This window comes from Psammomys obesus, unplaced genomic scaffold, assembly GCF_907164565.1.
Source record: "Psammomys obesus unplaced genomic scaffold, mPsaObe1.curated_primary_1811, whole genome shotgun sequence".
In the NCBI taxonomy this organism is placed as follows: domain Eukaryota; kingdom Metazoa; phylum Chordata; class Mammalia; order Rodentia; family Muridae; genus Psammomys; species Psammomys obesus.
Window position 1 is genome coordinate 5,490,013 of NW_026592710.1, and position 11,007 is coordinate 5,501,019.

General features: G+C 42.0%; 1 protein-coding gene across 4 annotated transcripts in view; it reads right to left on the reverse strand.

Moving 5' to 3' along the window:
• The window catches only part of Rere (arginine-glutamic acid dipeptide repeats), a 347,420-nt gene that overhangs the window by 222,384 nt on the left and 114,029 nt on the right, over positions 1 to 11,007 (reverse strand). The gene's annotated exons all lie outside the window — the stretch shown is intronic.

Here is an 11,007-nt window from a genome sequence, read left to right on the forward strand (position 1 = left end):
TATTTTATCACTTTAATTGTACATACATATCTTTGTATGGGTATGAGCACGTATGTGCTCGGGTCCTCTGAAAGAGCAGTAAATGCTCTTACGTGCTGAGCCATCTTCTCAGTCCCACAACTGACCATCTAATGTGTACAATCCCATTTGTACCACTCCCTTTCAAAGGTTACAAAGGCAGCATGTCCTGACTACTCCCGTTCTCCAGACTCATCTCTCCTTCTACTCCCACCTCCACCCTCATTGTGAGGCTCTACCAACCTCAAAACACTTCCCCAGTCCCTGGAAGCCTCTTGACTATGAATATTCTTCCCCTCCCACAGCCTAACTTCTATTTACCCAGTTATGGGCACTAATGCTCTCCAAATCCAGGATCCTCCAAGGCTTATTCAGTCCAGCCTCTCACACTGAACCATCCTGCCTATGAAACAGCTTCCAGAGATCTCATTACTGTTCCTGATCATTAACTTGTATCCTTTCCCCCAGTAACTGCAAAGTACGTGAAGATGAGGACCATGTCCACAAGGACATATGCCGTAAGACAAGTCCCACTACAGGGCTGCTCACATTCTCAAATGCACAGAAGTTTCCTCCTTGTTTCCCTTTAACCCTTTCTTTAACACCTGCTGAAGGGGTATCATCAATGCCTTCTGGGAAGTCGAGTCTCTCTTCCCTTAGATTCCTAGCCTGGTTCTATCCTGGACAGAATTGCCCTTCTAGCTCCTGTTCTGAGTCGAACACAGGTTCTGGCAAGGTACTGCCTACAGCCCTCTTTGTATATGCATCAGCAGTTAATTTAATGTAGGCGCACAAGCCCCAGAAACCACACATACTCAGGGGATCCACAAAGTCTCCCCAAGTGTGCCCAGTTGTTCCTTCCACTGCTCACCAAGCAGAAAACCATCTCCTCTCAGTCTCTCCTAAACACTAAGCAAGCATGCTGTCCTATGACCTTTGCCCATGCCAACTGTTAATGCAAGCTGATGTCTTTAATGTCTCTTATCTTTCATCCTTAAATCCTATCATCAATAAATCCTGTCACTGCAACTCATAAATTTTTTGCATCTATTTCTGAAGACCTCCCACACCAAACTTTCATTTAAGCAACTAGCATGGCTTTCCTGGTTGGTTTTTTACATCCAGCCCTTCATACCCCAATATTATTCTTTTCCATACTGTAGCCAGGTCTCTTTTCCAAAGAGCTAATACCATCCTGTTAACCTTCAATACTTCAGTGACTCCCCAGTTTAAAAAGTACACCATAGTTCTAACACACTTGGAGGTCTCTTCCTAACCTCATCCTACACCTCTCCTGCATGCTCTGACACCCACATTTGGGCCTGAGAACACAGCCCTGCCTCCATATGCTATCACATATATCCCAACTTTGCCTCCTCTGCACACTCTTCCTTCTGTTGCTCTTCCTTCTTCTGCTCCTCTCCTGCCCTTTAGCTTATAGCTCAATAGGAACCTCTTCAAAATATAATGCCCTGTCCAAAATGCTGAGATTTCTTCATTGCACTTTACTCAACTGGAATTTTATATTCATTTGCATGACTTTATTAAGCTTGTCTTCACCTCCAAGCTAGACATTCCTTGAGTTATTGATCTTGATTCACTCCTGGCACATAAATAAATAATTTACGGCACAGGGCATAAATAATTATTTCTTTCTTCTCACCCTCTCACATAAGTGAGATCTATAAAGAGGCCATTACAAGATTTCCTTGGGAATATACTTGAGGTGGTTGATAAGACATAAACGTCAATGGTAAGAAGCAACAAGAACAGCACTGTAGGCGAGAGGGATTTAAAAATTTAAAGGGTGTCCAATTTTTAAACTGATGTCCTTGATGGCAACTATGGCAGGAGAAGTGGGAGTTACGTTTCAACAGAGGGTAGGCTGCACTGGAAGCCTCTAACTAAAACAGCAGCACTCACTCAATGAGTAGTTACTATGTACTATGTACTTTTTAGTTCACTTCACCCTTTTTAGTTCACTTCATCTCCACCACCACGAGTAACAGTGTTAATTTATCATTCAAACCAAGACACAAACCATAGCAGACTGTATCATGGTGACTTGCACAGCCCTCCACAACTCAATAGGTTGTTGTTATAGCAACGCCACAACAGCAAAAGCAGGCAGAGAAGAGGGCTAAGCAACCTGAGTAAAACCACACAGATGATGTTTCTATACCGGTTTACAACCCACCCTCTAATACCCTTGCGGTGCTGACATTAAACATAGGGCCTTGTGCATGGTGTATAATGCTCTACCACAGTATGAAACCCCAGACTCCATCCCCACCCACTCCTTCTCTCCCCTACTTCTACCCCCCTCAAAGGATCCCACTATGTAGACCAGGCTGACTTTGAACAGTGGTCCACATGCTTCTGCCTCCCAAGTGCTGGAATTAAAGATGCATGCACCTGGCCAGAGTCCATTTCTTAACCACAAAGCTATCCTGACTTAAATTTTGTGCCCTAAACATCCAAGGTAGCCCATGTAGTGAACAAAGAAACCCTGGCGCTATTGTAGACTATTAAAATTAAAATTTAAAATTTAAAAAAAAAAAAAAAAAAACATTGGAAACAGACAATTTTATCTGGCAGTGAGAGCTATTTTCCACTGTGAATCGTGAGTGTCAGACCAAGCCTGATGGTTTATGCCTCTAAATCCTAGCATTTGGGAGGCAGAGGCAGGCAGATCTTTGTAAGTTGGTCTATATAGTGAGTTCCATGGGGGAATGAAGAGAGGCACAGGGGGAGCTAAAGGATCTAAAGAGATGGTTCAGCAGTTAAAAGTATACACTGTTCTTACAGAGAATCTGAGCTTGGTTCATAGCACCCAATTCAGGCTGCTCATAATCACCCATAACTCCAGCTCAAGGATATCTGATGTCTCTCTGGGTACCTGCACTCATATTCACATCCACACAAATAAAAACACAGCTATCGATACATAATTAAGTCTAATAAAAAACAAGTGTTAGAAACCGTTTTAGCATTCTCGTTTAAGAACAAAGTGAGCTAAGTGTGGTGGTACATGCCTTTAACCCCAGCACTAGGGACGCAGTAGGCAGCCAGATCTCTCTGTCAGTTGAGGCCAGTCTGCCTATATGGTAAACTCCAGAATAGCCAGGTCTACACAGAGAGACCCTCTCTTAAAAGCAAAAACAAAACAAAACAAGAACGGTCTCAATTGGAAGTCCTTAGTGAGCAGTGCAGGCCTTTTTAGCCAAAGAAGCAGCTGCAGCCTGCGTGCAAGAAGGAGCAACAGAGGTGAGCAACTGCAGCTGGGTGCAGCTTTCAAAGGGAAGTCAATTTTCTTGGCCTGTTCTCTTTCATACCAACATGTCTGGGAAAGAAAATGGAATGACTTTGGCTCTAGAAAAGGAAATGTCACTCTGACACTTGTATTCACGATGTGAGAAATCAGGCATTCTCATGAATAGAAACCTGCTGTGGAGCATGCCTCTCACATGCCAGGGAGTCACTGATGAAGCTGCAAAGTAGCACTGAAACATGGAATCTGCAAATCTGTACAATCAGGAAGAGATAAAACCTTCTCATCTGAAACCAATGTGACATCGAGTAGCTTTTCCACGGTTTAAGTGGTCCACCTGGCCAAACCTAACCACCCAAGAGAGGCAACAATTTTCTACCTGTGTGGTAACAATAAACACAATCAATCTCACTGAAGTTTATATGCTCACTCTCAGAATTCAGGGCTTACTGAAGAAACCAACATCACTGCCCAGAACAGAGGGGTCAAATGCAGACAGCAGCCTTTGTAGTAGGAAGCAAATGCTTTTGTTTTCACAGACAAGGAAGGCTAAACACTGAGTGGTACACTTCAAAAACAAGCTTTGGAAGGAAAACTGAGAAAACTGAGATTAGTAGAGTATCAAATAGAACACCTTAATTTCCTCCCTAACGATATAATAAAAAATACCCAGAAACAATGCAGAGGGTGGGAAGTACCCAAAAGAGCAAAATCTTAGTATACAATTAACCGCTCAACTAAAACTATGTATTTAGGGGGCAGAGAGATGGCTCTGCAGTTAAGAGCACTCTTTCAGGGGGCTGCAGGTCAATTTCCAACACCCACAGAGCAGCTCCTCACTGCTGTCTTCAGGCGCCATTGGGCACAAGACACACACATGGTGCACAATCATACATGCAGACAAAACACTCATACGAATAAAAATTAAGAAAAAACTATCTTATCGATATAATCTGAAGCAGGATGAGATGCCCTAGGATACTTCCAATTAAAAAATGTAAAACCTTATAGGTTTTGTGTGTGTGCATGTACATGTGTGTGCACATATGTGTATGTGTATATCCACATGCTCCTGTCAATGAACATGTGGATGGAGATCAGACACTGACATCATGTGTCTTCTTCAGTTGCTCTCTACCTAATTTTTGAGACAGGATCTCACACTCAACCTGGAACCCATTGACTCACCAAGACCAACAAGCCAATAAATGTTAAAATCCATCTGTCTTCCAGAGCTAGGACTGAGGGCATGTGCTGCCACACCTGGCTTCTTACATGAGTGCTGGGGGTTCAAAACCAGGTCCTCATACTAGGCATCAAGCACCTCCTCGCCCCACTGCTCCCCCACACTCTCACGTGTGCCTTTGGCTATCACATACACAACTGTGTCACGGTGTACACAGCCATAGCAGTTTGTTCTACTCGGCCCAAGAAGAAAGATTCACAGCTCAGTCAAAAACAAGGGTTCTTTTACAATGGTACTTTCAACAACTGGAGCTAGATAATTATTTGCTGTGAGGCTGTGCTATGCATTACAGGATGCTTAGTGGCAATCATGGTCTCTACCAATATAAGTTCTGTTAGAACAACACCAAGTTCTAATCAGAATCACCAAACAGAAAAGGAAAACCTCTCCAGATATTGCCACATAATCTCTGGGAAATAAATTTGCCCAAAGTTGAGAACTTAAATATCTGTTTTGTTTTATTCAAAATTTTGCCTGACTAACATGAAATCCACAAACCTAACACCATTACTTCCTTGTCCTGCTGGTTGTGGGAAAGGGACAATGGCATTATAAACACTCTAATGTGCCATGCTCCTTGTTCTCTGAAATAAACTGAACTGCCTGAAACAGTAATTACACAGATATCTCAAGCTGAATTAAGAAAACAGAAGCAAATATCTTGAGAATCGGAAAGCTGTTAGGAGCAATCCTCCTTTAGTGACTTGTTCTGCACCTGGGGCCAAGGTCAGAGAAAATGAGAAGACAAAAATGAGGGAAGTCAATTGCCAATCAGCCAAGTCCCTGGTCTGAATGGAGGAGAGAATTCTGAAGCTCGTTTTCCCATAGCACAACTGTAAAGAAAAAACTAGGAAAGGAAACGAAAAACTTAAGAACAAAGCAAGAGGTTCCAGAAAGAGCTTAGTTGGCCAAGTGCTTGCCCTACAGTCCCCAGAATTCACATAAAAATGCCAAGCATAATGTTGTGCTGCTTGTAAGCGCAGCACCACTGAAAAGGAAGACATGGGGGGATTTCCCCTGGTTCACTGACCAGCCAGCCTAGCCTAATTGGTAAACAGGCTAATGTAAGACTCTGTATCAAAAGAGGTAGATAGACTTCACCAGGATGAAACCCAAGGTTGTCCTCTGGCCTTCACATGCACAAGTGTTTTAAGTCAGCCACACAAGAACATGTACTGTAGGATTCCTTTGTATTACAAGTCCAGAAAGAACACAAAGCAGACTGGTGGTTGCCTAGGACTTGAGGGTATACTATTTCCTTGAGCATGATGAAAATGTTCTAAAACTACAATGATAGTTGTCAAAACTGTAAATTTACAAAGGCCATTGAATTGTATACCTAAAGTAGATTAATTATATGATGAGTAAATTATATCTCAGTACAAACTGTCCACAACATACACAAAAGCAGCAACATTACAAGCTTTATAAGAAAAGCTCACACTTTGCTCCAGCAAAGATGTACCTGCTTATGAGATTTGCAAGGATGAGCTACAACTCTGGATGAGAAATGCCTCACTTAAGGATAGAAAATCAATTAAAGACACGGCGTTCTAGTTCATGAAATGCTAACTGTGAAAAGGCCACAGCACTAAAAAACGCAGCAGCTATAATACTGACCATCATCAAAAAACATCTCTAAAGCAGATTTGTCGGCCAATTCCTCCCTCATTTCATCACTACCCAAGAAACTAAATAAATGGACTTGGATAATCTGTGGCCCATAGAATCTGTGATCTAGTGGAGTGGGGAAGAGAGAAAAATGCTGTAATAACTAGTACTTCAATGGGATAAGCACTATTGAGGAAAGGCCAAATCTAGTGATGGGACCATTAATTAATTCACGGCAATCAAGAGGTCACTTGTTTGTAGAAGAAGGAATAGTGAAGGAGGTGGCAATCTGGGAAGAAAAGCAGGCCAAGTTCAAAGGCCTAAGACAGGAACACCCATGTAAAATGTCAAGGTATTTGAGGCAAAGAAGGATCGAAGAGACGGAGAGGCAGCTGGGCAGCATCTGCCCAAAGAAGAGAAAGAAAGCCTGCAAAACGATTTGTCTCTCGAAGTCCCCATTTGAGTTAGATCCTAACAGACCTCCTGGTCTGAGCTGCTGAGGTGAGGGAACTGCTGCAGCACTTAGATTAGGATGTACTCTGCAAGGATCCAGACCTGTCAAAAGGAGACTGGGTGCAGAAGGAAACAAGGAGGAGAGAGAGTCAGGAAGACAGCAACGATCTGGCTCACACTTACAAGGGAAGAATCACCACTGACCCATACAAGGAGAAAAAGAAAGAGGAATTTAGTATGTGTTAGGTTTGAGATGCCTCACAGATAAAACACAGGCATGGGTCAAAAGGTCAGGAAGCTCTGGCTTACACATAAATCTAGCAGTCCTCAGCACAGAAACAGGACCAACAACTATGAGACTGGGCAGTAACAAAATATACTATCAGGAATAACAGTCAAGGCAAAAAAGAATATATTGGGGCTGAATCAGCTGATAGAGCACTTACTTAAAATGCACAAAACTCCCAGCACTGCATAAACCAGAGTAGCACAACATCTGGGAGGTGGAGGCAGGAGGATCACAGGAGCAAAGGGCGGGGGAGAGAAAAAGGAAAACAGATCGAGACTAACAGCGCATTATGGGCAGCCAATAAGTTTGTGACGGGCAGGTAAAGGCATGACACATGCACTGACAGGGTGCTGGGAAGCCTGTATCAGGCTGCAACTGAGAGAAATTCTCATACTTAACAAGTGCCTACGGACAAACTTCACTTTAATGCTGCTGCCAAATGCTACATTTAATAAAATCCGGGCAGCTCAAGTCCTGGTTGGTACCTACTGGAGGAAGACACATCAGATGGAAACACTTGCCCCTGCTGTTTCTTAGGGAAATACAACAGCTGCCCAAATAAAAACTTTTGCCAAGCTAGAAAAACTTAAGAGAATCACTTGAGTGATTCTCACACTACAAAATAATAAGTGTTACAAAACTATAAAAACAGCTTTCTTATATTTTGAGTGCCTAAGTAAAAATTTTTAAGGTTTATTTAATGTGGTAAGCACATAAGAGAAAAACAAAATTTGGGGCTGAGAAGATGGCTCAGAAAGTAAAAGCACATGCCTTGCATGGGTAAGAATCTGGGATCAACCCCCACAGATATGATAGCAAATACTTGTAATCCTCTGGGAACGCAGAAATAGAAGGAACTCTGCTCGCCTACTTGGCCAATCCCAGTGAAAGAGTGTCTAAAGGAAAATGGTCAGAGTAATTGACTGTTAAAAGTACTTGCCACAAAAATGATGACCTAAATTTGATGCCTGGAATCCCACATGATAGGAGAGAGTAAAGTGAAAGTTTCCTCTGAGCTCCACATGTGTGCTGTGACATAAGCACCCACCCACACAACGAGCACACACGCACGAACACACGCACACACCTCACCCACACGCACACATGAACGCACTCTGTATGTACACACAATAATAAGTAAGGGAAAGGGTGGGCAGCACTGTCAAATGGAACCAAGGATGCCCTCAAGAGCCCACATGCACGTCTATGTACATGCCCAAACAGGTGAAATTTCAGCCACAGAAAACAAAGTGAGAGATGGAGATGATGTAGAAGTTGGTGTCACAAGCTCAACCTAAAAGGATTCAGTGAAATGGAGCAAAGCTAACATATTCTTCATGAAAACAATCCAGACTGTACTATCATCTGTTCCCTACGGGAGAGAGGCCCCCCATCCTTATAACTACAAGTACAAAGAAGAAAACTGCAAAAAGAAGCCCAGGACACTTTACAGACACGTCAGTTAAGGTTTCAACTGGCTGCCTGATGCCAACAGGAATATTCCTATATATTCAGCCTGAGCTACACTTTATTTCTGATCCAAAAATATTAAGCCCACTGAACTTCCATTTTCCATGTCTACTGTCAAAATAAAATACAATAACTCAAAATAAATAACCCAAATTTAACAAAATAAAAGAAACATGGCAGCACTCTTAGATCAGATGTTTACAACTGAAATTTTTAAGAATGAAGGAACCTGAAATGATGAACACAATTAAGGAGGCAGTAAGTCTAGACTCAAATGGAAGAATTTTTAATGTCTACCCTTGAGTCCAAGAATAAACTCACCCTCCCCATAACAGCAGTAATTTGTTTGTGAATACTAGCTTTATAAGATGATAACATGACTTCACAGACGGCAGCCCCCAGCCCTGCTCAGCATGTAAGGCAGTCTCCAGTGAAAAGCTCCTTCAGCCCCTACTCCAAACAGAGCAGCTGGGTTTTTAAAAAAGCAAGTCACAAGACCACCTTGTGAGTTTCCAAACACCTCCCCTAAAACAGTATGTCAAGATCTTGGGGGAACCACTAATTTGTAAGGCAAAGGGACTCCAAAAGATAAGTATCAAAGTAAGAAAATATTATGCTTCTTTAAAGAATAGGGTGAGAAAGGTTAATGCTATAAATATTTTTATATTAAAACATTTTTATATTTAAAACATTAAATCGATAGAATATGATCTTAAATGTCAGGTTTAGTTTAATAACATCTACAAAGGTACAGCTTTTTCCATATACTACTGGCTTAAGCAAGGCCTCATCCTGACATTTATAAATTATTAACACAGGCTGTAAGTATCACTAGGTTAAGACAGAGCCCCTTGATTTATAGAACTGAACATTATCATTAAAAGAATTTATTTGAATTTCTTTTTCAAGGTTTAAAAAAGAAAAAAAGGAACAGCTATGTCCTTATCAGCCTAAACCACCTAAATACTGGAGGATGAGGAGAAGGAGGAGGAACAGAAGGAAGAGATCCAAGGAACTGGGCATGGAAGGCAGCCAGACTGGGCGTACAAGACTAGCCTCAGTTCCAAAAGAGAGTTACAGCAGAACGCATGGCAGCAGACTGCACTTCTATAGGCAAGCAAATCTCCCACCAAGACTGGAAGGTCATGTGCTGACAAACTTAATCAATACCACACAGCTATTTTTGTCTAAGCTTTGATCTCATACAGTGCAAGAAAAAAAGATAGTACAGCAATAGACAGATATGGTAATTACACACAGCCTGGTTTCCAGCTATTCAAAGCTGAGCACCCTTGATCAACTTCCTCGAGTGAACGAGTGAACGTGTAAGCTGATACTCCATACACTACAGCCAACTCTAAAAGTGCCAGGCGCTCAGCTTACTACCCAACAAAAGGCAGGGTGAAGAACGCCAGGCTCCAGTGACCCATAAGGGTGCCTGGAAAATGCAAGCAACACTTCAGAACATAAATTGCCAAAACAACTGACAAGCAACCTGGAGTGGAGGACTGAAATGTAACAGGAGCAGAGTTGTAAGAGCATTCTCAAGAATAATTCTCACACACACACACCAGCAAACAGAACTTCTTGAGGTAAGCGTTCAATGGGAAAACTGTCAGTTTTGGTTCAAGTTAATCTGATATGCATGAGACTCTGGAAAATGCACAGACCTTTTCCTTGCTCTCCCACTAATTTACTTCACAAATTCCAAACTGAGACGCAGTATGACTAACCACCTAGACACCGTGCCATTTGCAGCAGCCAGAAACTTACGGTCTCTTTGGACTGGCTGGGTATGATGTGTCTCCCTTTCAGGCTTGTCACTTTAAATATTTGACAAAATAACAAGACACAGAGTATGTAAGCAGTACTCCAGAATATACAGAACTGTAGACTTATGAAGAGAATAAAATTAAAAGGCAGCACTTATCTATGAAAAAGCATAAAAATCATCAACATTACAAAAAAAAGATTTTTTTTTAAAGCATTTGGAGAAGCCCCATTCTCATACTCTACACAAGTGAATTCAACTCTCCATTAGGATCAAGAAGAAGGTATTAGCCAGGCATGGTGGCTCACGCCTGCAATCCCAAAACCAGGAAAGGCAGAGGCAGGCAGATCTCTTTGAGTTTGAGGCCAGTGTGGTCTAAAAAGCAAGGCTACACAGAGAAACCCTGTCTCAAAAGAAAAAGTTACTGTAATCTCTAACACTATACACACTTCCTACAAACATGAGGCTTAATCACCAACCTGTTGGAATAAAAACCAGACCTATCTGAAACTTGAAATGCTGCAGGTAAGCAAAGTAATAACAAAGTTCAATGAGATGAGAAAGAAGAAAGGATGGATGCTTGGGTGGCGTACCTGAGGAGCACCCAAGAGATTTTAAGTCTGAGAAAGTGCTGGTTGAGTCTATACTGCTTGTTATCAAACTCTCACGAAACTAACTTCCAGGGACAATCTGACTCCAGAAAAGACTAGAACAGAAAAATAGTTTGGAGGCACAAGAGAAAAAAAGAAGAGGAGGAGAAGGAAGCGAAAGAGGAGGAGGAGGGGGAGGAATGTGATGCCCTGAGAAGGCATGAGATGAAGAGTACAGAACTAAACCTGGAAAAATAAACATTTTCCAAGACAGATTGGAGGGAGGGG